This window comes from Acinonyx jubatus, chromosome E4 (genome assembly GCF_027475565.1).
Source record: "Acinonyx jubatus isolate Ajub_Pintada_27869175 chromosome E4, VMU_Ajub_asm_v1.0, whole genome shotgun sequence".
NCBI lineage: Eukaryota > Metazoa > Chordata > Mammalia > Carnivora > Felidae > Acinonyx > Acinonyx jubatus.
Genome location: NC_069395.1, coordinates 9,415,523 through 9,439,312, shown reverse-complemented (window position 1 = coordinate 9,439,312; position 23,790 = coordinate 9,415,523). Strand labels below are relative to the sequence as shown.

Here is a 23,790-nt window from a genome sequence, read left to right as displayed (position 1 = left end):
GCTCTGTCTCTCTCGCTCTTAAAAAAAAATAAATAAACATTTTTTTAAATTTTTAATTAAAAAAAAGAAAGAAATACTGTACTATTCTTCCTTTAGCATCAGGATCCTTGTTCTCTACAGTTAACAATTAATAGTCTGGTATTTTGCTCCTTGTCCCTGAATTCCAGTTTAAAGCCACCTCAGTCAGGTAAGCAATTCTCTTGAAAACCACGTTCTTCCTCACCATCCAAGCATCCTCAGCTGCTGAGTAAGTGGCGAGCAGGTGGGATGCTCAGGGCGTGCACAATGAGTCAGGTGTCCATGTGGACAATCCTTGCAAAATCCGCTCACCTCTCCAAAGACATTGGGTTCATTGTCTGTAACATGAGTAACTACCTACTTCCTACTACTTGGCATTTTGTGACAATTAAATCAGGAGAAATCTATAGCCATCTATACAAACACTCCCACAAGTCCGTCTGTCTTTCTCTGCCATCGGCCCCAAGCATCAGACCTGTCAGTTCTTGCTTCAACCTACCTCGTGGGTTTCTGAACCACACTCTTCTCTCTGACACTATATCCGCACAACTAGAATCCCATACAGAATCTATTATACTGAGACAGTCACGAATAGGGGGTGGTCCCGGGCATGGATGTTTTCTGAGTTCCAAGGCGTGACTGCTTTTGCAGGAAGTCCCAGTGACCCTCCTCAGGGGAGAAAAGGGAAAGCCAGTCTTTCTTGTTCTTTGAACACCATCTAGAGAGAGATGGGCTATTCAGGGAGGGAATACCTGACCTGGTGCTAAAAGTTTCAGGGAATATTCTCCACTCATACCTTAAAAATACTATAATGATGTAGGGAGATCAGCATTCCAAAGGCAAACACCTCACCTGCACAGATGTCTGGAGGATGCAGTTTCGTAACGGTTACAGTGTAAGAGAGAGACATACCTTCCACTCTTCATGTTTTTGTACTATTTGAATTTTAACTCTGTTTAAGGGTGAGCACATGTATATCAGTGACCCTTGGTGGGGAAGTCAGTACCAACCCAATGCAATGGTGGCTGGGATTAGGACAGCAGCTCATAAACTCTCCTGTGATAGCTGAGCTGATATTTCTGCAAAACCACGAATACTTAGGCGTTATACTAAGGGCCTTAGTCTTATTTCAGTTAGCCTTCACAACAACTCTATGAAGTCAGTATTGCAGGTTTTGCAAGTGCAGATTGCAAGTCTGATTCATCGGCAGGTTTACAGATGAAGAAGAGTGGGACTTGGTGAGGTTAAGTACCAGCATGTGGCGAAACACGAGTTTGAACACGGACCTCTCCACTTCCAGAAATGAATCTGTTGACCACTGCTCTGTGTTATGCTGCCTCTTCCCCAGCCTGCATCCTTTACCCCACTACACACACACACACACACACACACACACACACACACACACACATCACCATCATCAGCCTTCCACTTCAAAGTGATGCTTGAGACTGCTGGCAGGTGACCAGGGACTGGCTCAAACACCTTAGACATGCCTTTATGGGCAGAGAAACAGCTGCCCCCTCTGACTTCCGTCTCTGGAGGGTGACGAGAGTTTGGTGGAGATGCCCAACCAAAGCGCTGTCCTTCAAGAGACTGGTCTCAAGCCTCCCCTGCTGCTCGTCTGAAGAGAATCCTGGGGTTGAAGTCCTGTCTCAATGTGGCCCCTTCTCAGACTTCTCACTCCATTTGGCTGCTTCCCAAACACGTGCTGTGTGTCACCTCCTCTGACCCAGCATTTCATCACTTGTTAAATGAGAAGTGTCATACCGAGTGATCACTAAGAGCTTCCTATGACTCCATGACTCCTCTTTTCTAAACTTGAGTCTTTGTCCCAAAGAACAACTGCCAGCTGAGCACCCAGGTACTTTTTCTCCTCTTCAGTAGCCACCTTATGAGGCATCCGCCCAGGTCACAACCCCTCTCCAAGAAGTAGGCCTGCGGCCATGTTATACGGGATGACATCACTCCGGGATCCTGGAAGCATTTCCCTAGCTCCTAACTCCTCAGTGTCCTATCAAGATAATTCCCTTTATAATAACTCCCGGGTGTTGACTCTATACAAGTCTAAAAAACTAGCACAGATGTCGCTTTTTGTGGGCAAGGACCAATCCTTGTACTACTTCAGCATCAGGGAGGCAGGACATCAAAGTGATAAAGGGAGAGGTCTCTGGAGTCAGAGAGACTGGTGTTCAAGTCCCAATACTGTCTGTTCCTACCTGAATGACCTCGAATACATTTATTTAAATCTCTGAGCTTCTGTTTCCTCATCGGTAAATTGGGCATAATTGGGCATAATTGTGTAAGTCTACTCCACAGAGTTGTGAAAATAAAATGAGAATGTGCATTTAATTCATTAATTTCAGTGCTTAGAGCCTGGCACATGCATATACACATACACGGAAACACTCAATAAATTGATAGCTATTATTATTCCTCACGGCGCCTTGTCGGGAGGAGAGCAGGGTAGGTGAATAATAATTCTGCTTCTTTGGTATAATTCTTCTGCTTCATTTGCTTCTGCTTCAGGCTCCAGACCTAGTGGAGAAAGTGTGTGGTGAGCGCCCCTCACCACAATATTACTCTAGTGATATTTGGCCAACATTGATGGGTCCAGAATGGAAAGTGGAGGCGATGGGAAAGAAAGAGGGAAGCTCTCTCTAGTCATAGATGCCTCTTAGTACAAGGACACACACAGAAAAACCCTAAGATGGTCATTCTCTCACCCCCCAAAAGAAGAAAGTATCAGTTCAGCAAGTTGACTCACAGGATGCCCCAAAGACAGACTATCGTACAAGTGAAACGGTGACTAATCTTGGCCTATCCATCTTTTCCAATACTGGAGGCTTTGGCATCTCAGTTGGGCCACAATTTCCCCGGCACCATGTTCATTAGACATAACTTGAGAACAAAAAGGGTGAAATTAGTTTGCCTCGACTGAAAGGTCAGCTCAGTGAAACTCCACGTGCTGTATTCTGCCCATGCACAGACCACATTGGGGGCCCACGTTTTGTTATGTCCCTCCATTTTATGAGACAAGCTTTGGGCTGAAATTCAGTAACAGTGAGTAATGGCTCTGCAGAGGAATATGTTTTGAATCCACCTGTTGAAATGTATCAGTTTGTGAATAATTAGTTGAATTGCTCGTGAGGATACCTAAAACTGGCCCAGAATGAAAGCCCAGGCTTCACCAGCTCTATGGAGTTCACATTCCCTCTTCTAAGTCTGAGAGAATTGTATTAGCCTATTCGAACTGCTGTGACAAAATACCACGAAACACCACAGACTGGGTGGCATAAACAACAAACATTTATTTGTCATATGCTGTGGACCTGATCATCTCTGATCATCACCTTTAAAGTCCTTCCCTTTTCCTGAAGAATAACCCATGCTCACCACTGAATGGCACTACGGTCCTATCCCTTGTGATCTAAGAAGTCTGACAGTCCGCTTTCATGTTATCCCATTTTTTTTCTCTCCCTTTAGTTCAAACTGGCAGTGTCTTTGCTGGTATAATCCCAGCTCTGTTCCTGGCTTCTGTTGAAATGGCTGATTAAGTCCATGAGTCACACCCATGATTTGTTTATCAAATGGTTGTTCAGCCACACTGTTCTCTTCACAAGCTTTCTCACTTTCTGCAATACAGATAGGCGGAGAATTTTCCACATCTCCAAGTTCTGATTCCTTTTTGCTGAAAAATTATTTCTTCAATTCACCCCTTTCCTTCACCCCTTTACTCCAAGCATCCAGAAGTAACACAGCCACTTCTTCAGCATTTCACATAAGGATGTCTTCAGCTAAATACCCAATTTCGTTGCTCCCAAGTTCTATCTTCCACAAAACACTAGAACATCATTCAGCCAAGTTATTTGCCACTTTATAACAAGGATTGCTTTCCTCCAATTTCTAACAATGTGTTCCTCGTTTCTCTCTGAGAACTCACCAGAATTGCCTTTAACATTTCTAGTGTGTGCCTCAAAACTCCTCCAGCCTCTACCCACTACTCAGTTCCAAAGCTGTTTCCACATGTTTAGATGTTTGTTACAACAGCACCCCCCCCCCCTTTTTGGTACCAAAATCTGTACTAGTCATCTAGGGATGCTATAACAAAATACCACAGAATGGGTGGCTTAAACAGCAGACATCATAGTTCTGGATGTTGGAGGTCTACGACCTAGGTGCTGGCCATTTCAGTTCCTGGTGAGAGCCCTCTTCCTGGCTTGTGGATGGCCACCTTCTCACTGTATCCTCACATATTTAGACACATCTTATCTTTATTCTTCTTCTTATGAAGCCACTAATCCCATCATGAGGGCCCCATCCTTATGACCATGTCTGATCCTACCTCCCAAACGCCCCATCTCCAAATATCATCACATTGGCGGCGGGGGTGGGGGGGTGGGGGGAGGTAGGGTTTCAGTATTTGAATTTAGGGGTAGGGGGACACAATTTAGTCCATAGCAATAATTCCACATCTGGGCTTTTTGTTTTGATTTATTTTGAGAGAGAGAGAGAGACAGTGGGAGTGGGAGAGGGGCAGAGAGAGAGAGAATCCCAAGCAGACTCCTCACTGTGGCTCCAACCCACCAAACATGAGATAATGAACTGACCCAAAATCAAGAGCCAGACAATCAACTGATGGAGCCACCAGGTGCCCCTAACATCTGCTTTACTAAAGCTTCACCTGGTGCTAGGGCCCTTCTTCCTTGTATTATTTGACACCCATGAATATTCTTAAGGAACAGTAAGAATAACTGTACCTTCCATTGTTTCACATCCCTCTTTCTTTAATTCCTAAATATTTGGTCAAATGATAACTGCTAGGATTTGTTGAGAATTTACCATATGCCAGGCACCGTTATAAGTAACTTACATGTATCAATCTTCATAACAACCCTATGAGATATGTATTACTAATAACTGCATTTGACACAGGGAAACTGAAGCATAGAAAGCCAAGTGTCTTAAGCAGTCTAACCTGACATTCTGCACCCTTAACCATCACACCTTATGTCTCTGCACCTGTTATATGCTGCTATACTTCTGTGTCTTTGTCCAAGTTGTTCCCTCTTTCTAAACTTCCCTTCTTGCCTCCGTTCCCCATTTAGCAAAGTACTACCCATCCTTTAAGATTATGAAGTCCTTCCCTGACTCCACTGGAGAAGTAGACCAGGGCTCTCCTCTCCATTCCCAGAGCATGTCGCACGTGACATGGGCCTGTCTCTCCTGCACTCCTGTGAGTGTAATTCACGGGTCTGTCCCCACCAGACCAGACAAGACTAAAGATCCACAGCCCCAGGCCTCCATAGTCTTCATCTTTGTAACTCCAAAACCAAGCACACTGGGGTTTAGCACATTGTTGCCATTTTAAAAATTGTTGAAATTAAATTTAAAAGGCAGTATTTGGTAACAAACTGTTTGAATCCAGGAAACTTAGTAAACTGCTTGAGTTCAAGATCTGATCCTCACAATGGAACAGCTAACATCTAATTTGCTGTGAATTTACCCAGGATGAAATAGGATCCTGGGTCCTGTCAACTACTCCTGGGAAATATTTGTTCCTCTCCTTTGCCACCACCTTCCTCAGCTCCTGCCTGAAGAATTGCAGTGTGCTCCTCCTGGGCCTCTGGCCTCTTGCCTTACTCATTCCAGTTCGTCCCCCTCAGCACCATCAGAATGATCTGCGGAAACAGATCCTGACCATGTCATTTCCTACCGTCCCTTCAATATCCCCACCTTCTGTTCTTCTTCCACATACCCAAGGGTAACCATCATAATCTCCTGTGGGTAGGTACAGCCCACTCATCCAGCTGTAGTGATGCATTTTGAAATATTTAAATCACATCATATTTCAACAGTGGAATGTAGGGTGGAGGGAAGATGCTGACGCCATCTTGCAGGCTCAGAGTGCAGAAATTTCAACCTCATTGGTTTTCCATGCTGATCAAGTTCTATTCAGCTGGAAGCAAACAAATCAATCGCATCATTTTTCACTTAATTAGCCTTGAAGCTGCTGGCTTGGGCATTCTCCCTGCCAAGCCAGCAAACGCCATGCCTGTTTCATTCCCCTCCCCAGTAGTCAGCAGAAGGTGTCATCCCTCCCCAGTTATCTCCCAGTCCCTCAGTCACTGCCCCAGGGCTCCCATACCTATTTGCTCACATCTGTACCAGGACGCTTCTCTCATTCTGCCTCATGGACTAGGTATCTGTCTCCCCATCAGGGTCTGAATTCTGAAGGGGCAAGGGCAATGCTCACTCACGGTTTATCCCCAGGACCTGGCATAGAGCTGGTGCCCAATTAATTTTCAATAAGTGATATCACATCCTGAAGTGAAATTCCTGAGAGCCATGCTTAACAATTAAATTTAAACTTCTCACCCACTAAAAACTTGATGAGTCATGCTGGCCAACAGCACAGGGCACTCCCCTTAGCTTTTTTCTTTAAGTAGGTGCACAACACTCTCTATGTGTCCATCTACCAGAAGTTAAAGCCATGCCCTCACATCTAACTGGTATCTTCTCCCCAACCCATGTGGATAAACTCTTCCTTGGGTTGCTAAAAAAGTAGTAATCAGCCCAAGGTCTTTCTAGTCTTAGAGGCAGACAGAGAGTTAGAGGACAATTACAATAGGTGTAGAACATGAGTACTCTTTTTCTGGGTCACCAGTCTTTAGATGGTCCTAAGAATAATGCAGCCCACATCTCCTCCTTGATCCTAGTCTGCTCACAAGCCAACAATAAGTCCATTTGTGCTCCTAATCGAAGGCCAACCCTCCACTTTTGCAGTGGGTCCTATGCCCTGTCCCTTATGGATTGACATCACTCTTGCAATTTTCCTTATTCTCTCCTGTATCATTATATTTTCCCTCTTTACTGGATCATTCCCATCATTATACAAAAGCACTGTAATGTCTCAAATATTTAGAAAAGAAAATCCTCCCTTGGCCCCATGTCTCCTTCCAGCTACATTGTCATCACCAAGCAAAACCTGGAAGAGTTGTCTATACTCATGGTCTCTACTTCCTCTCATCCTCTTCTCTTGAACCCATTCTGATTGAGCTAATCTCCGACATTACATGAAAACTGTGCAAATCAAAATCACTGAAGACCTCCGTGTTGTCAAAGCCAGTTCCACTTTTCAGTCCCATTTCACAAGACCCACCAGCAGCACCTAATATAGTTGATTACTCCCCCCTTCCTGGAAATTTCTCATTTCGCTTTTGGGATACCGATCTCTTGGCCTTTCTCCTCCATCGCTAGTCACTCCTACTCAGTGACCTCTCAGCTTCGTTTGCTACCCCTCCCCATCCTTCCTAAGGATCAGTCCTTAGACCCCTTGTCTACCTTATCTACATGCAATTCCTAAATAATCCCATCCAATCCCATGGTTTTAAATACCATGTAGTACTGATGACCCCCAAATTTATGTGTCTCTTGCTCTGTGCCTTCCTTAAGCTTCAGACTCATCTAACCAGCTGACACTAGACATCTCCCCTTGAGTGTCCAATTAGCTTCTCAAACCTCACATGACCATTAGAAATGACTTAGGCTGGTTTGGTCACACATAACACTCTGTTTCTTTTTAGGAACAAAATTACAAATCATCATGAAATGATAGGAAATTCAATGAATGCTGATAAACTGGTTTTCCATGCAGAAAAAAACAAATTAGAATCATTAGGAGAAAATAAGTATAACATCTTCATGATATTGAGATAAGAAAACATTTCTTAAACAACACGTAAAATCATGGGTTGTAAAAGGAAAAAAAAAAAACTAACTAAAGTATAATTTAGAACAGCTATACATCCAAAGTTACCCACCAGCAAGAAGCTGAGATGGATACTAACAAAGGAAAACATAAGTTACAGGAGGTGATGAAGGAAGGCCTTTCAGAATGGCAATGTTTAAGACGAGACTGGAAAGACCATGTAAAGAGAAGGAGAGAGATTGTTCTAAGCAAAAGGAAGACCATGCACAAAGCCCCATGGGTAGGAAGAGTTTGGTAGTTAGGAACTAAAGAAAGACCAGTATGAGGGGTGCCTGGGTGGCTCAGCTGGTTGAGCTTCTGACTTCAGCCTAGGTCATGATCTCGTGGTTCCCGAGTTGGAGCCCCGCATCGGGCTGTGTGCTGACAGCTCAGAGCCTAGAGCCTGTTTCGGATTCTGTGTGTCTCCCTCTCTCTCTGCCCCTCCCCCACTCATGCACGCACGCTCTCTCTCTCTCTCTCTCTCTCTCTCTCAAAAATAAATAAAACGTTTAAAAAATTTTAATACATAAATAAATAAAAAGACCAGTGTGATTGGAGGTAGGGACAAAGGAGAGTCATGAACAATAGAGTTGAAGAGACAAGCAAGGAAAAGCCCCCTGGCATCTTGTGAGCCACAATAAGAAACATGGACTGAGGCGAGGCACGACAGGAAACTGCTGGATGCCTATGGAGTGCCATGAGCTGATCACGTTCAGCAAGTACACACAGAGCACACGGTGACTGAAACCTGGCTGACGAGAAGCTCTGAAGACCTGCCTGCTCCGCACAACCAGACCAAAACATGAGGATGTGTTCTCTGCCATCAGAGACCTCACAGAAGAAAGAGAAGTTCTCCACAATTGATGCCTCCCCCTAAACGTATACATATGGATAGAGCTTGGTCTAGAGTGTCTGAAAATTCAGATCACAGATATGGGAGGCCAGGACTGAAACGGTGGAATTCGGAATGGGAGGGTTTTGGTGGGTGGTGAGGAAATGGCCTGGACCACTAGGCACCCAAAATATGAAAGTTTTTTTTTAATTTTTTAGTATTTATTTATTTTACGGAGGTGGGGAAGGAGGAACAGAGAGAGAAGAAAGAGAGAATTCCAAGCAGGCTCTGTGCTGTCAGTGCAGAGGCCAATACAGGGCTTAAACCCACAAGCCACGAGACAATGACCTGAGCCAAAATCAAGAGTCAGACACCCCACCGACTGAGCCACCCCAGGTGCCCCCAGAATATGAAAAGTTTAACTGACTTCTATCAAGATTATTGAGGGAATTTTGATATTTTTGTAAATAACTAGGGGGAAAGCTGAGCTCAGGACTCTTGCTCTGAGCCAAATCTTCTAGGCACACGTAAATGGTCCTATTTCAGGGCAACTCCTGTCCACTGTCTAAGAAAAGCAAACTATCTCCAGAGTAACCTTCCCCATGTTAGGCCTATAGAACTTCTACAAACTAAGATAAAGCAATGAGCTCACATTTTAAAAGGAATTAAATACATGAGAAGCTACTATGAGTGAGAACCAAAACTGAAACAACAATCATCAGATTTAGATACCCAGACCCCCAAGGATGTGAGAGTGTATTTTTTAACAGTTATATTTTTACGTTATGTTGAAGAAATAAAACATGCAATTACAAAGATGAGCATTCAATAAGAAAACTATTAGGAAAGAAGAAACAACTTTAGGGGAAAGAACAAATAGAACCATTTAAAAATAAAAAATATATGTATATAATCAAAATCTCAAAAGACTGGCAAAAACAGCAGTTTGGGTGCAATTTGGGAAAGAATTAGTGAAGTAGAAGATATCCAAAGAAATGTCAGATGTAGCAAAGATAAATGAAGAGGAAGAAAATACAGAAGAGGCTCAGAGGCACTGAGAATAGAATAAGAAAGTCTAATGTGTGTGCAATCAGAATCCCAGGAGAAGAGAACGGAGGAGAGGCAATACTTAAGATGATGATGATTCTACAAATTTGACAGAGCTAATAACAAGTATAGATCCCAAAGTTCAGGAAACAAAACATCCCAGATATGATGAATAAAAGGAAATCCACACCTTGTAGAGTAGTAAAATTGCATAACACAAAAGACAAAGACCAGATCTTGAAAGCAGCCCGACAATGACAGATAACCTACAAGGAAGTGGTCATTAGAAAGACAACTGACTTCTCCATGCCAATAACAGAAATTAGAAACAGTGGAGTTAATACTTAATAGGTTGAGAGAAAATGCTGACAATTAAAAGTAAGTGCCCAGCAAAATCACCTTTAAAGAGAGTAAAAGAATAATATTCTCAGAGAAAGAAAAACTGAGAGTTTACTACTAAGAAACTGCTCTAAAGGAAGGAAGGAAGGAAGGAAGGAAGGAAGGAAGGAAGGAAGGAAGGAAGGAAAAGACAGAAAGAAAGAAAGAAAGAAAGAAAGAAAGAAAGAGAAGGAAGAAGGAAGGAAGGAAGGAAAGAAGGAAGGATGGAAGGGGAAGGGAGGGAAGGTGAGGGGAAGGCAGGACAGGGCAGGGAAGGGCAGGGAAAGGAAAGGAAGGGAAGGAAAGGGAAGGGAAGGGAAAGGAGTTAGGGAGGGAGGAAGGAAGGGAAAAAAAGGAAGAGGAAGGAAGCCAGAAAGGTGGCTTAAGATGCAAAAAAGAATGGAGAGCAAAGAAAATGGTAAACCTAAACTGAAACAAATACTGTCTAAGTAAAAGTAATACTTGTGTCTAATTTGTGGGATTAAAAAGGTTACAACTAAAAAAAATGAAAAATCATAATATATAAATTGATGGGCAAAGGTTAGAAATAAAAGGTTATGAAATCCTTAGAGTATTTGGAAACTGGGGTCAGGATACTATTTAATTTGTTTCATGGATGCAAGAGTGGTAAAACAGAAGAGGGGACACACAGTAAGAAGTGGCTGCAGAAGCCCAGAAGAGAAATCAAGGTTTCCTGGATTAAGATGTGACAGTGAAAATGAAAAGAAACAGTTTCAAGATTTACTGTGGAGAGAGAAGGATTGGGAGGACCCAAGGATAACTTGTAGGTTCTGCACTGAGTCCCTGGCTAGATGGTGGTGCTGAGTGAGAAGGAGAAGCCAGCATCACCAGGGTGGATGAGGGAGAACAAGGGAAGCGTCCCACTCGGACATGGTCAGTCTGTGAGGTGATCGAGAAAGTAGGTGATGGGCAATTCTGTAGTTTTAAGTAGAATTCGAAGCTGGGGAAGTCAATGTGGTCATCAACAGCATAAAGATGTCTTTTTAAACCCATGGGATTGGAAAAAATTATTTAGGGGAAGAATTTTGAGAGAGATTGGAAAATGACTGAAGGCAAGTCCTCAGGGACACTGGCTTCTAGAGGTCAGGTAGAGCAGGAAGAGCCAGCAAACAGGAAGGTGGGGGAACCAGTAAGGTAAGAGGAAAAGAGGAGAGGGTGGTGTTACGAGATCCAAAGAAGAGAGCGTTTCAAGAATGATCCCACTATGATGAGAGGTCAAGTATGTTGGGGACAGAACCAAGTATGACCTTGATAAGAGTTAATTTAGAGGAAGTGCTGAGTGGTGAAACTGAATGGGAGGGAAGGAAGCAGTGAAGTATCTGAGACCTGTTCATAAAGGCTGGATATGGAATGGAGCAGAGAAATACAACGGCACCTAGATAGACAAGTGAGGTCCGTCGAGGGTTGGCTGGGTTTGGAGTTGTCAAAGTGTTCCTGTACAGTCTAAGGATGATTCCACAGAGAGAGAGAGCAGTTGATAGTGCAATGCTGGAGACAAAAGAATCATCAGAGAGGTGTGATCCTTGAGGGAATGAGAAGAGACCAGTGAACAGAGAACAGTGGAAAGACTGGCTTTTTAATGGGAAATGCACACATTCTCCATTGCTAACATGGGGGGGAGAAAATGCATTTATGTTCTGAGATTTGGTGGCAGGCAGATGAAGGAGTTCATACCTAACAGCACCTGCTTTCTCAGCATAGCATGAGGCACCATGATCACCTGGGGGAGAGGAGAAAGAAGCTACAAGTAGTTGAGGGGGAAAGTGTCAAAAGGTAACTCTCTCCTCTATATCACAGCACTCCATTTATTTTCTTTGTGGAAGTTATAACAATCTCCAAGAATCTTGTTTATTTTTCCATTTACTCATTTATTATCCGCCTTCTCTACTAAAATGGAAATTCCAGGAAAGGCAGGAACCAGGCCTGTCCTGTCCAGTTAGACTCAATCCTAGCAGAGTGCCCAGCACACTATACGGAGAACTGAATGAATAAACATACTTGTGTATTCAATGCTCAGTGATTACCGGAGAATTAAAAACTCCTACATAGAGGTTGTTCTGCTGAGCCCTTAACCAGAGCAGCTCTGTGACCAAGCCAAACAGTTAGAGTGGTGCTTCGGCTGCCAAGAAGCAGACAGTGATGTGGATGGCAGCCCAAGCAGGACAATTGCCTTGACTGAAACCAAATTACCCTCCACAGGAGCCACAGAGGGGATTTATACCTCCTGTCTCCACCTGGCCCTGCACGGCAGGCAGCCGCCGCCTGCCCTGAGTGGGGAAGGAAGAGAAGCCACTAATTGCATCAGGGCCCTTTAATCCCGTCACAATCTAATCAGGCTTGGGGCTGTCAGCAACAATGCAGCTTTCAAAAGACACTTTGATCTCCTGAGCTGTCCCTGCCAGAGCTGCCCACATCAATCTCTCTGGAGCCAGAAGCTACCAGACTCATGTACCCATTAGACCAGGGACTGGCAAAGAGGCCAGCACTCCAGACACACCAGACCAGACCCCAGATGATGAAATTGGGCGTCGGGCCCTTAGGGAAGAGCCTGAAAAGAGCAGCAAGCTGCTGTCTTCTGCCTTCAGGAAATACGAGTTTTGCCCTATTCCTAATTATTAACGCTGATGGCCATATACCCTAGAAATGACAAAATGTTTCCCAATGAAAGAAAGAGCAGAAACAACTCTAAGGACAGTGTCTTCTTTTCATTAAAGGTAAGCAAGACAAGTACAGTGACTGACTTCCCCAGGCTCCCATCTACCCTCTCTCCAATCCATCCTTCAAAAAATAAATTAACTTGTCTACCTAACACATGCTGCTTGAGCATCCAGTGTGTGGACCATTGAGGGACAAGAAGAATAAGACTTGGGAAACCAACATGGAATAGACCACTCAGTATCAAATGGGCAACAATGGACACGTGAAGTTCGGGCACCCAGGAAGTTCAGAGGGTCATGTTACTCTCCTGTACAAAAGCTTACAAGCACATCCCATGTCCTCCCTAGTTGTAGCAACCAATGTTCTCTTCACCAATATCCCCCTTCTCGTATTTCCGTGTCCACAGTGGCATTATCCTTCCCTGACCTCCCCATGACCATATGACTTCCTTTGATCAATAAAATATGAGTGAAAGTGACAGGTTACTTTTGAGTAAAAGCCTTTAAGCACTGACGTGCATATTTCCATGTCCCTTCCCTCTTACTCTATAGCAACTCATAAGATTTTCAATGGTGAGACCTCCATGATCATGAGCCAGGGTGAGGAGAACAGGGAGCAGGTTCCCTGCTGACTTGAGATGGATTTGTAGCATGAGTTAAAATTAAACGTTGATTCAAGTCTCTGCTATTTTAGTCTGTTTGTTCCTGCAGCAAAATGAAGCCCATGCAAGGGCACCTGGGTGGCTCAGTCGGTTAGGAGACCGCCTTCGGCTCAGGTCATGATCTCGCAGTTTGTGAGTTCGAGCCCCGTGTCGGGCTCTGTGCTGACAGCTCAGAGCCTGGAGCCTACTTCCAATTCTGTGTCTCGCCCTCTCTCTACCCCTCCCCTGCTCATGCTCTGTGTCTTTCTGTCTCTCAATAATACATAAACATTTAAAAAATAAAAAAAAAAAATGAAGCCCATGCAAACTCCTTAGGCTGGCATTGAAGGCTCCCCCATATATCATAGCACCTACCCTCCCAGGCTTTTCTTTCACAAATCTGACATGAACCCTACACTCCAGCCAAACTGGTCTATTTCCCATGCTCCAAACACATCCAGAATCATCTGACAAGCAGGCATTTCCCATGAGCACCCCCTTACCCAAAATGCCACTCCCAACTCAATCCTACCAGCTTATAAAATCCTTCTTAGCAACTCCCTCTTTAAGAAGCCCTCCTGGATGACTTGAGTTAGAAAGGAGTCCTCCTGTGGACTCCAAAAACCCTTTCAGTGTCCCATTCATGGGTATTTATCTTATGGAGTTTTCTAGAACATTTGGTCATTTGTTGACTGTGTTCCTGCAAGACTGTGCACCTTGAGAACAGGGCTTTGGGTCTCATTGATCTTTGTGATCCACACTCCATGTAACCCGCACTTTGAGTGTCTTACACATCACTTGCTGGAACATTCCCTAAACCAGCATTCATGAATCTAGATAGAAAATATGGTGAGCTCTCTCAGTCACATTATAAATCTAAGCCACTACTAATCTTCCAGTCTTTATCTCAAATTTCTATTTTCTGGCCCAAAGTCCTAACATTCGCTTCCCTCCCTCCATCCTCAACACTAGTTGTTGCTTTCTTTCAGAGACTATTTTTCATCAAGACACTAAACGGTTATCATTTAACGAGCTATGGCTTCTTAATGGGTTGAGGTGGAGGCACTGAGCGGTCAGAAAGCTTCCCTCACCAGCTGAGAAACCCCCTCTGCACCCAGCCTCACAGTGCACAGACAGACTCAGCCTCGTCAACACCACAGATCGCTACACCCCAAGGACCTCCAGGTTGTTTGAGAATAGCTGACATTGTAAGTGATAAATACTGTCATTCTCACCTTGCAGGGTTCCCGTGAGGATCAGAGACTAGTCTGTGCAAACGCCTGGTACACAACAGGCACTCAAGTGACAAGCATGGACATTGTTGTTACAAGGGAGCCTTAGTCAGGCCACACATGGACACACAGATGCCCTAGCTTAGTGACCATGGCAAGATCTAAGGGATGAGAGGCAAGGCCTCTGCTTTCTCACCGTGCCCCTCCAGCTCTGGCATTTACTCTCTCTCTTTCTATCTCTCTCTCTCTCACACAAACACACACTCATGCACTAGTCACCCCACTCTTTGTGTAGGATCTGGAAATTCTACCTATTATGTTGGGAAATATTACATCTGTCCAAGAAAGGCCTCTAGGAAACAAAAATAAGTTTATTATATGACCATGTAAGCCTTCATCATCTAATATCTAATAGAAGATTCGTAACCTAGGAAATGTGGCATAGGATTAGGCCCCCTTCACCATTATTTGGGATCATGGGGAGAGAGACCCAGAAATAAGGAAAGAGAATCATTGGCCTTTAGACCTCAAAGAGACTGGTTGACCTTGGAAGTCATTTAGGTCAACCCCTCATTATATATAGGAGGACACTGAGTCCCAGGGATGGAAGTAACCTGCCCACAGTCCCAGATCCATTAACAAGAATGCTGGCTCACCCTCCTAGATCTCCTGACCCCATTTACTCTTCTTCCAATACCATGCATCTCCTGGAGACTGACATGGAATGCCCCAAAGGCCATTTTTCTGGGGCCCACCCTGCACTACGATCCCTACTTCTTTCTTCCCCTGCCCCGGGTGTCCTCCTCCTACAAAAGTCCCCATGCCCACAGCACTCTCCTTTCTTATATTACCATCGTTGACAGAAAATTCCAGTAATCCCAAAAGAAAAGGAAGTAAGTAGGGAGTGGTCAGGAACGAAAAAGGGGCTTCCCACATGTACAAAAAAGCCCTGGCAGGAGCCAAGGAAATATACAGCTGCTCTAGCTTTCTGAGTTGAGCTGTTAGCAGGTATTCCAGAAATTCAGCTGCTAACAGCAGCAGCGGAAGTCTTGCCTGCTCAGCCTCCCACATCTGCTCCCAGGCTCCAGAAGGGGGAGAGGAGCCCAGCCCGGGAGGCCTCTGAGCAGATGGTAACTCTGCGCCCTGTGGATGACTTCACCCGGGTAATTATGACTGACGAGGGTATTGGGAAGCCTCCTTGCTGAGGATAATTAGTCAGGATAAATAAACTGAGCCCTGCTCGGAAGTCTGGGAGATCATAAAACATTAATAATAGTAGCCGCTGGTCATGGAGCACCTACTAACTGCAGGCACTTTACAAATCTTTTTTTTTTTTTTTTTTTTGGTTAATCCTCGCTACAACCCTATGAGGTGTAGGTTTTATGGTGCCCATTTTACATGGGAAAACAAAAAAAGAAAAGCCCCTAAAATACTAAAGCAACATGCCCAAGATCACACAAGCACTAAAATAGCAGCTTCAAGGTTCAAACCTTAGTCTGACCAAATGGGGAACCTGTGTGTTTTCTGGGGTGCCACATACATACCCATGCTGCCACTGGTGGTCTAACAATGTGAGTCTTTTTAACCAATACGAATCTAGTCTCTGTTCTGAGACAGTAAGATGGCCCTGAGTATCCAAAGACAAGTAAGACACCATCCCTCTCCCAGGGGCTCACAGTCTAGGGGGAAAATAAAAACAGAGACCTCATGAGTAATGGTACCACCAAGCGGGAAATTCCTTCACAGAGGTGGGTAGTCACCTGGATGACTTTTTTTAGTTTGCTTCTTTTCCAATATCCTCCGGATCCTAAAGTGCCATAAGGGTGATGTATAAATAATAAAATGTTTTTGAGATAAAGGAAGAAAGATGTAGTAAGTGCAGGAAAGAAAGAAGAGAAAAGGGAATTATATATCTATGTGTGAGCACAGGAAACCCCACACTAAGCTTAGAGGATACAACAGGGCACTAGTCATAACCACTCAGGTCCTGGGAGACTTGGCTACCACTAACCAGGGCTCCTTGCCATGGCTCAGAAACATTTATGGCAGATTAAACATAACTCAGGTCAGGCATCACACCTCCCTTATTTGAGTAGAGACCCTATGGCTTACCTCATGTCTCCCTATCATTGGTCTCAAAAGGTCCTTGTGCCTCCCCATTGCAATAATCTTACCCCCTGAAAAGTAAGAAATGAAATAGAGCAATTCCATACTTTTATCATCTCCTAGAAATATCTGCAGAGGTTTGATGGTCATTTCCAGGGTGGGACAGAAGGTTTCCTGCTCTGAATAAGTCTGAGAATTAAATGATCTATAAGGTCCCATTCCACTCTGAGGGTCCTGTGCTATGTACGGTGATCCCAGGCAAAGAAAAGATGACAAGAGATCCAATCAAGGCTTTGCAGTTATTGTAAGATGACAAAGGACCAAAAATGAAAAGGTAAAGAATGTAAGAGGCCAATTTCACTTGTGAATCTATTTACTTAGCACCCATCATTTACCAGTCAGCAGGTTCTTAAGAGCAGTGACCAGGACAGAGCAGAAATATTCACTCTCAAGTCACATGCATCTCAGCAGGAGGAGATAGACAATGAGCACATAAACAAACAAACAAAAAATGCAATAAAGTAATTTTAGGCACCACTAAATCCTAAGAAGAAAATAAAATGGAATGATATAGAGGAATTGCAAAGCTGCCTAACTATAGAAACTTCAAGAAGACATTCTCTAGTAAGGTGACATTTGAGTTGGGTTATGTATGATGAGAAAGAGGTAGCTCGGAAAAGATCTGGGGGAAAGAATATGCCCCCCCACCATGATAGTAAGGTTGGTATGTTTAAAACCAATGCTGCTGGATCTAGGGAGCAAGAGGGAAAAGTGGAGAGAGAGCTAGGTGGAGGTTAAATAATAAAAGGTCTTACAGGTCTTACAAGCAGTTTTACTTTATTCTCCTTACAATGCAATGCTAGAGGTGTTTAAGCAGGAAAGAGACATAACTTAACTTATGCTATAGGAAGATAATTCTGGGGCACTTGGGTGACTCAGTCAGTTAAGTGTCCAACTTCAGCTCAAGTCATGATCATGGGGCTCGTGAGTTTGAGCCCTGCATCAGGCTCTGTGCTGACAACTCAGATCCTGGAGCCTGCTTCAGATTCTGTGTCTCCCTCTCTCTCTGCTCCTCCTTGGCTCACACTCTGTCTCTCAAAACCGAATAAACATTAAAAATAAATACATAAATAATAAAAATAATAAATTGAAAAGGAAATCTATGAGTATATTATACCACAAGTTATATATGACAAAAGGTGTGAAAAGGGCATTTAATAATATTTGGATGCATTCTAAATAAACATCTTAAGATGTGAGAGTAGCTGTGTTGTTTCTCAACAGAATAAAGAGTTCCTATTTCCAAGGTACATCATTTTTGTATATAAATTATTAGAGACCCTAAACAAAGATGTCCACTGTTTTCATTACAGTTTATTATTTTGGTCATAAATGGCTAGACAATCTAATAAGACATGAAACACAAATAAAAAGCATCCATTTGAAAAGAAGAAACTCACCATTATTGATGGAGAGTATGATTTCTTTTCCTGCTGAGAATCTAACCCTTGACACAAACCTACTGTGTGCCAGGTGCTTCTGACATGCCATCTCTCTGAACCCCACAACACATCAGGGGTGACATCTTTCTTCTCATTTGATAGATAAAGATAAATGGTCTTCCTTGCTATGGAGCAAGGAAGCTGAGATTTGAACATAAGTCTGTGATTACAAGGTCTGTGTTCTTACACCATGTTGCCAAAACATAAAAAGATAAAGTCAGAAGCTGCCAACACTTCCTCTTTCCTGTGGTCCCAGAGCTGTGGAAATTTCAGCTCACCTGCAGGATTAAGGTAGGAGCTAGAGCTTACCAACATCTCAGAAGTCTTAGTGCCAGAGGAAGTGATATGGCTGGCAGCTGCCTCCTTCCCTGCATCCCATGGGCCATTCCAACTGGGAAGAGGCCCCAGAACCTCAGCTGCTCAGTATAAATAATGCTGAGGAACTTTGGTTAGGTGTGAGTCTTGGCCCTTCCAGGGAATTTTTTTTTTATTTTTTTTTCAAGATATGAAGTTTATTGTCAAATTGGTTTCTATACAACACCCAGTGCTCATCCCAAAAGGTGCCCTCCTCAATACCCATCACCCACCCTCCAGGAATATTTAAATTTTAAAAGAAGAACATTTTTTACCCAGATGACTCTATAGTTGGTTGAATTGTGTGAATAATATTTTAACATTGGGAGGGGTGTGTATTTGTAGTTTCTCTTTCATCCTCCATGCGGCTGCCAAAGTCACTTCCCCCTACAGTACAAGAGGGTATAACCTTGGCTCCCATCCCTGGAAGTGTGCCAACCCTGTCCAGAAGTCACACATTGCTGCACACAGTGACTTGAAGAAAGAGGCCAGGCCCTTGAGCTATGACTGCACAACCTGATTGTCCTCTTTAGACCCCAAGGAGGCTCAACCCAACACCCAGGGATGCTGAGTTGTCCTAAACCAAGGAACTCTGCTTCTCAAAACTCCAAGTTCCTGCCAGGACTATAGACCTTTCTCTTTCCATTTTGATGACAACACCGAAATAAAGTACATCTCTTCTCATTTTGAAATGAAAACCTCCATTCAAGGAATTGAAAACTATTGCCTCTCTAAGATAGAATGGACTGGCATGTCTACATTTTCCACATTTCTCTTGAAATGCCAGTGTCAGGGGCAAAAGGCATTTCACCAGCTGCCTCATATCTGCCTGAATCCAAAGTTGGCAAGCCCAAACTGGCCTCTTCCCAGTTGCCAGTCACTTTGAAGCTTTTCAGTTTCCTTGGAGTGTTTTCTTTCCTCCCACCCTAAAAAACACAATAACCACCTGCAAGCGGCCTGCATTCTGGCCCTTCTCCCATTTCTCCCATGCCCTCCAGCATGTAGCAGGTGTGAAGCTTCGATATGGTAAAGAGGAGATGGGAGGGACAGATAGGGCATGGGAAAGGGGAGGGGGAAAGAGGAGAAAGGGAGAGGAGGAATATCTGAGGAAGGGTCAAGAGGGTGCCAGTGGAAGACTCTGAATCCACAGACTGGTGGCACACAGCACCAGCTATGTCTTAGAAGCACAGGGTCATGAGAGAAGTTTCTCGGTCGTGGCCTGAAGCACCTGTTGCTGTACCATGAGGGCCAAGCTGTCGCCGGTTGTCTAAACTAATATTCCAGCCAAACAGCTGAGCACAGAGGAATGTGGTATTTCACTGTCCTGGAACCTTAGGAAATCTGCCCGCCAGGAGGGCTCCCATTTCCTCCTGACAAAATCTTGCCGGACACCCTGGAAGGATGGCCAGCGGTGCCTAGCAACCCCAGCAGTCACCATTCAGTACCTTGGACAGCTCCCCGCCAGCCCGGCAGCCCATCCCGTTCAGATTTCCACAAAGCTAGGCACTTTGCTTCTCTTGGAGTCCAGTCACATAAACAATAAGGACAAACAGACTTTAAAAAATAAATTTGGGGCCACCTAATCCATAGTCAGGGTTGGTTATTCTGCAGAACAAGTCTCTTTAAACATGGCTCCCACGTCCCCCTCGAGTTGCCCCGTTTATCATTTATGACAGATATTTATTAGCAGCAGAGCAGTAAACGGTGAGTGAACATCTGAAAACAGGGCCATAAAATCCTGTAAATCACAACACTGCACAGGCAGCCAGCAGCACTGGGACGACCCCTCCCTTCCTGGCTGTGGAAACCATGGCAGAACTCCATCTGTACCGGAATCATTTACCCTGCTCAGGTGCTGTGTGGTATGATATGGATGGCCTTTTCCTAAGTAGACTCACTCTGTCCCCTCCTCACTTTGTTTGCAGAGCCCAGACTGTGTGTCAGATGCTGCACTCGGGGTCAGGACCTGAAAATGGTCCCAGCCCTCCAGGAGCTCATAATCCATTAGCAAGAGGCAAAGAGCCAACACCACAGTTGCATCCTTGGCTCTCAGAGGAACCCGGTCCCTGCTTCTTTCTGTCTCCTTTCAATCATCATGCCCCCTTTGTCAGCACAGGCAGCTGGGCCTACTGCTGCTGCTGCTTCTGGTCCCTCACATTGCTCCAGGCTCAGTCTCTCACATGTCATGCTCCATGCTTCATGCACCCCGCCTCCCACGCTGCAGAACCCACTGGATCCCACTGAGCTGCTTGGCATGCACACTGGCTGGCCCACACGCATCTTCTACAGGCAGGCAGGGAGGGAGGGCATGCCTCTGGTTCCCCCCACCATCGCCAAGTCATGGGATGTGGCTTCCCCAGCAGCCGCCCACAGGGGCAGGTAACACAGCCTGAGAATACAAGGGAATTAAGGCCCCATGAGGGAAACTTTGGCTGATCAGAGCAAGAAGACAGGAAGGAGACAGTGGATCAATTCTTTTCCTTCCCTCCTCCCAATAGACTACTATCAGACTCAGTATCTCTGTACAACCCCTCCAGAGGCTTCCCATTTGATGGATCAATACTAATGCTTCTCGGTTAAACTGTAGCCTGTTTAGTAACACTCTTCCTCCCATTTGTTGTCCCTTCTTGTTTGCACCATTTCTCTTCCCCCTCACTCTCACTTCCCTGGGGCTGCATGCCTGCGCCCCTATAAGCATTAGCTCATAAGTTTTGCCTCAGGCTCTGTTTCCTAGGGAACTCAGGCCAAGATCCTTCTCAGTCATAAATGACCAAAAATAACTTCCTGCCAACCTCCTAGCTGCCCTGTTCAGCCCATCTCCACAAAGCCTGCCTCAGATTTGGCCTCAGAGCCAGCTCCCTGCTACAGGGTGGAGAGGAAACCAGGAACCTTCCAAAAGGAGTCACAATGGAAGGTGAGGAAAGTTTACTCTTTGATAAACAGAATAAGAGCCTTTATCAGCCTGGTAGGCCAGGCCCCTCATTGACTGAAAGAACTAGGTCTCAAACTAGGAAAGCTAGCTTATGGCTTATACACACACTGCTATCCCAAATTCTCGGGGAGGGTGATGGGATATGTGGGGGGAGAGAAGGCAGGGAAGCTATAAGGTTTCCTTCAATTTTGAGCACCATGAGAAGCTACTTCCCAGCTGGCCTGTGACAAGGCATTGCTAGCATTAGTGGGTCCTTGAGACATACTTGGCATTTTACTGAAGATACAACAGTAAGACTGTTCCTGACTTTTAGGAGCTTACATTTCAGTAGAGTGCATCAGGTTTCAAAATTAGATATCCTTTGCATACACCCCCCCCCAAACCTTATCAAAACTGATTCAGACCCATAGATTCATCAAGCTCCTCTTGTGATAAGTGGCATGCTCTTTCAATACAGCTGTCTGAGATAACCCACGAAATGGCCCGTTGACTGAGGTAAGGTAAAAAGCCACATTTGCAATATGAACCCATTTTTAAAACATGTAGTCTGTGCTTACTACGTACCAGCCATCTAGAGGCTAAAAGATACCAAGATAAAGAAGACTGAGATCCTGACTTCAAAAAGCTTGTCTGTTCCAGGACACCAATATATTCAGTTTTAATACGATGTGCTATCGGGGTGCCTGGGTGGCTCAGTCGGTTAAGCGTCTTTTGGTTTCGGCTCAGGTCACGATCTCACAATTCGTGAGTTTTGAGCCCCGCATCGGGGTCTGCACTGATGGTGCAGAGCCTGCTTGGGATTTCTCTCTCCCTATCTCTCTCTGCCCCTCCCCAGCTCTCTCTCTCAAATAAATAAATAGATAAATAAATAAACATTTAAAAATTTTTAATAAAAATATGATGCGCCATCATAATAGAAATGCAGATTGGGAGTAAAAAGGAGAATATCTGGTCTAATCAGGAATGCTGAGCTAAGTCTTGAGGAATAATTAAGAGGTAGTCTGATAAGAGGTGATACAGGAAAAAAGGAATGGTATATGAAAGGGCTTGAAAGATTTAAACCATTCCAGGGTCTCCAAACATTGCTTCCAATGTTTCCCATTCAGAAGCCCCCTGCTGCAGCTGACAGTGCTGTCGCTATCCTTCCATCAGTCATACCCTACAGTGACATAATCTGCCAAATCTCTTCGGCACACTACTTACTTCTGGCCATTTCCCCCAAAGCTTTCAGGCATATTTACTCTACTTGTACAAGGAACCGTGGATGTGTCAGACAGACACGTAAGAGGCTTCCCACATTCCCATCTGCAACAGTGTCTCCTTCAAGCAGTGATTGCCAGTCTTGGGTGGAGGGGCAGGTACAAGGCAGAGGACAAGATAAGAGATTAGAGCATGTGCCGCATGAAAAAATAAATCCAAGGGGTTTACTAGGAAGGCCATAAACGACTTTCTGGGAGGATAGAAAAGTTCTATATCATGATAAGGATTTGGGTTACAGGGACGTATTTATCTGTCAAAGCAAACTGGTAAAATGTATGCATTTTGTTGTATATAAATGTTACAACTATAAAAGGATAATAAAACTGAGTGTAAGTTGAGGAGCAGGTAGAGGGATGGATGAAGCAAGGATGGCAATGGCAAAGTGTTGATGACTGTTGACACTGGGTAATGGAAACGTAGCATCTTATTTGCTATATAAATGCCAAGACTACATTCTTTGTAAAGTGTGGCCACTGAAGTCTGTTCTTTTGGCTTAGGGCTGAGCTCCTGATTTGACCGAGATGTCCTTAAACACCTGAAGGGGGAAAAAATGTAAAAAAAAGAAAAATTGCATACTGACAGTGTGCTATTCCTTCAGGACTCAGCTGGGCATTTACAACTCTGCCTTAGCCTTCACTTCCTGTAGGATGAAACCTAAAAGTTAGCTTTGCAGCAGTGAAAGCTTAGGGACTTCCCAGGTCTTTTCTGAGCGTGTGTCCAGCCCTGGGCAAGTGTGTGACCTTCTACGTGCCCCAGTAGACAGAGGTTTTTCAAAGCCCTTATTCTGTATCTCCTTCCCCAGTCTTTTCCTTTCTGGGATTTCCTCTCCATCTCTACCTGCCCTGAATGTTATCTCCTGCAGTGGGTGGCTGCGGCTAGTATATTTGCCTTTAAGTGCTTTCAACAACCACCACCCAGGGAAGCCGCTTCAGCCCTGAGAAGGCAGGAGAAACAAAAGTCATTCAGCCTATCTTCAGGAAGGCACTAGACAGGTCAAATCATACACCCCAACCTTTTGAAAATAAGGTCTGCTTGTGCCCTCTCACACAGGCTGCCCAGT

General features: G+C 44.4%; 1 long non-coding RNA gene across 1 annotated transcript in view; it reads right to left on the bottom strand.

Annotated features, from left to right (window-relative positions):
- Positions 1-23,790, bottom strand: part of LOC128313010 (uncharacterized) — an 80,292-nt gene that overhangs the window by 29,422 nt on the left and 27,080 nt on the right. The gene's annotated exons all lie outside the window — the stretch shown is intronic.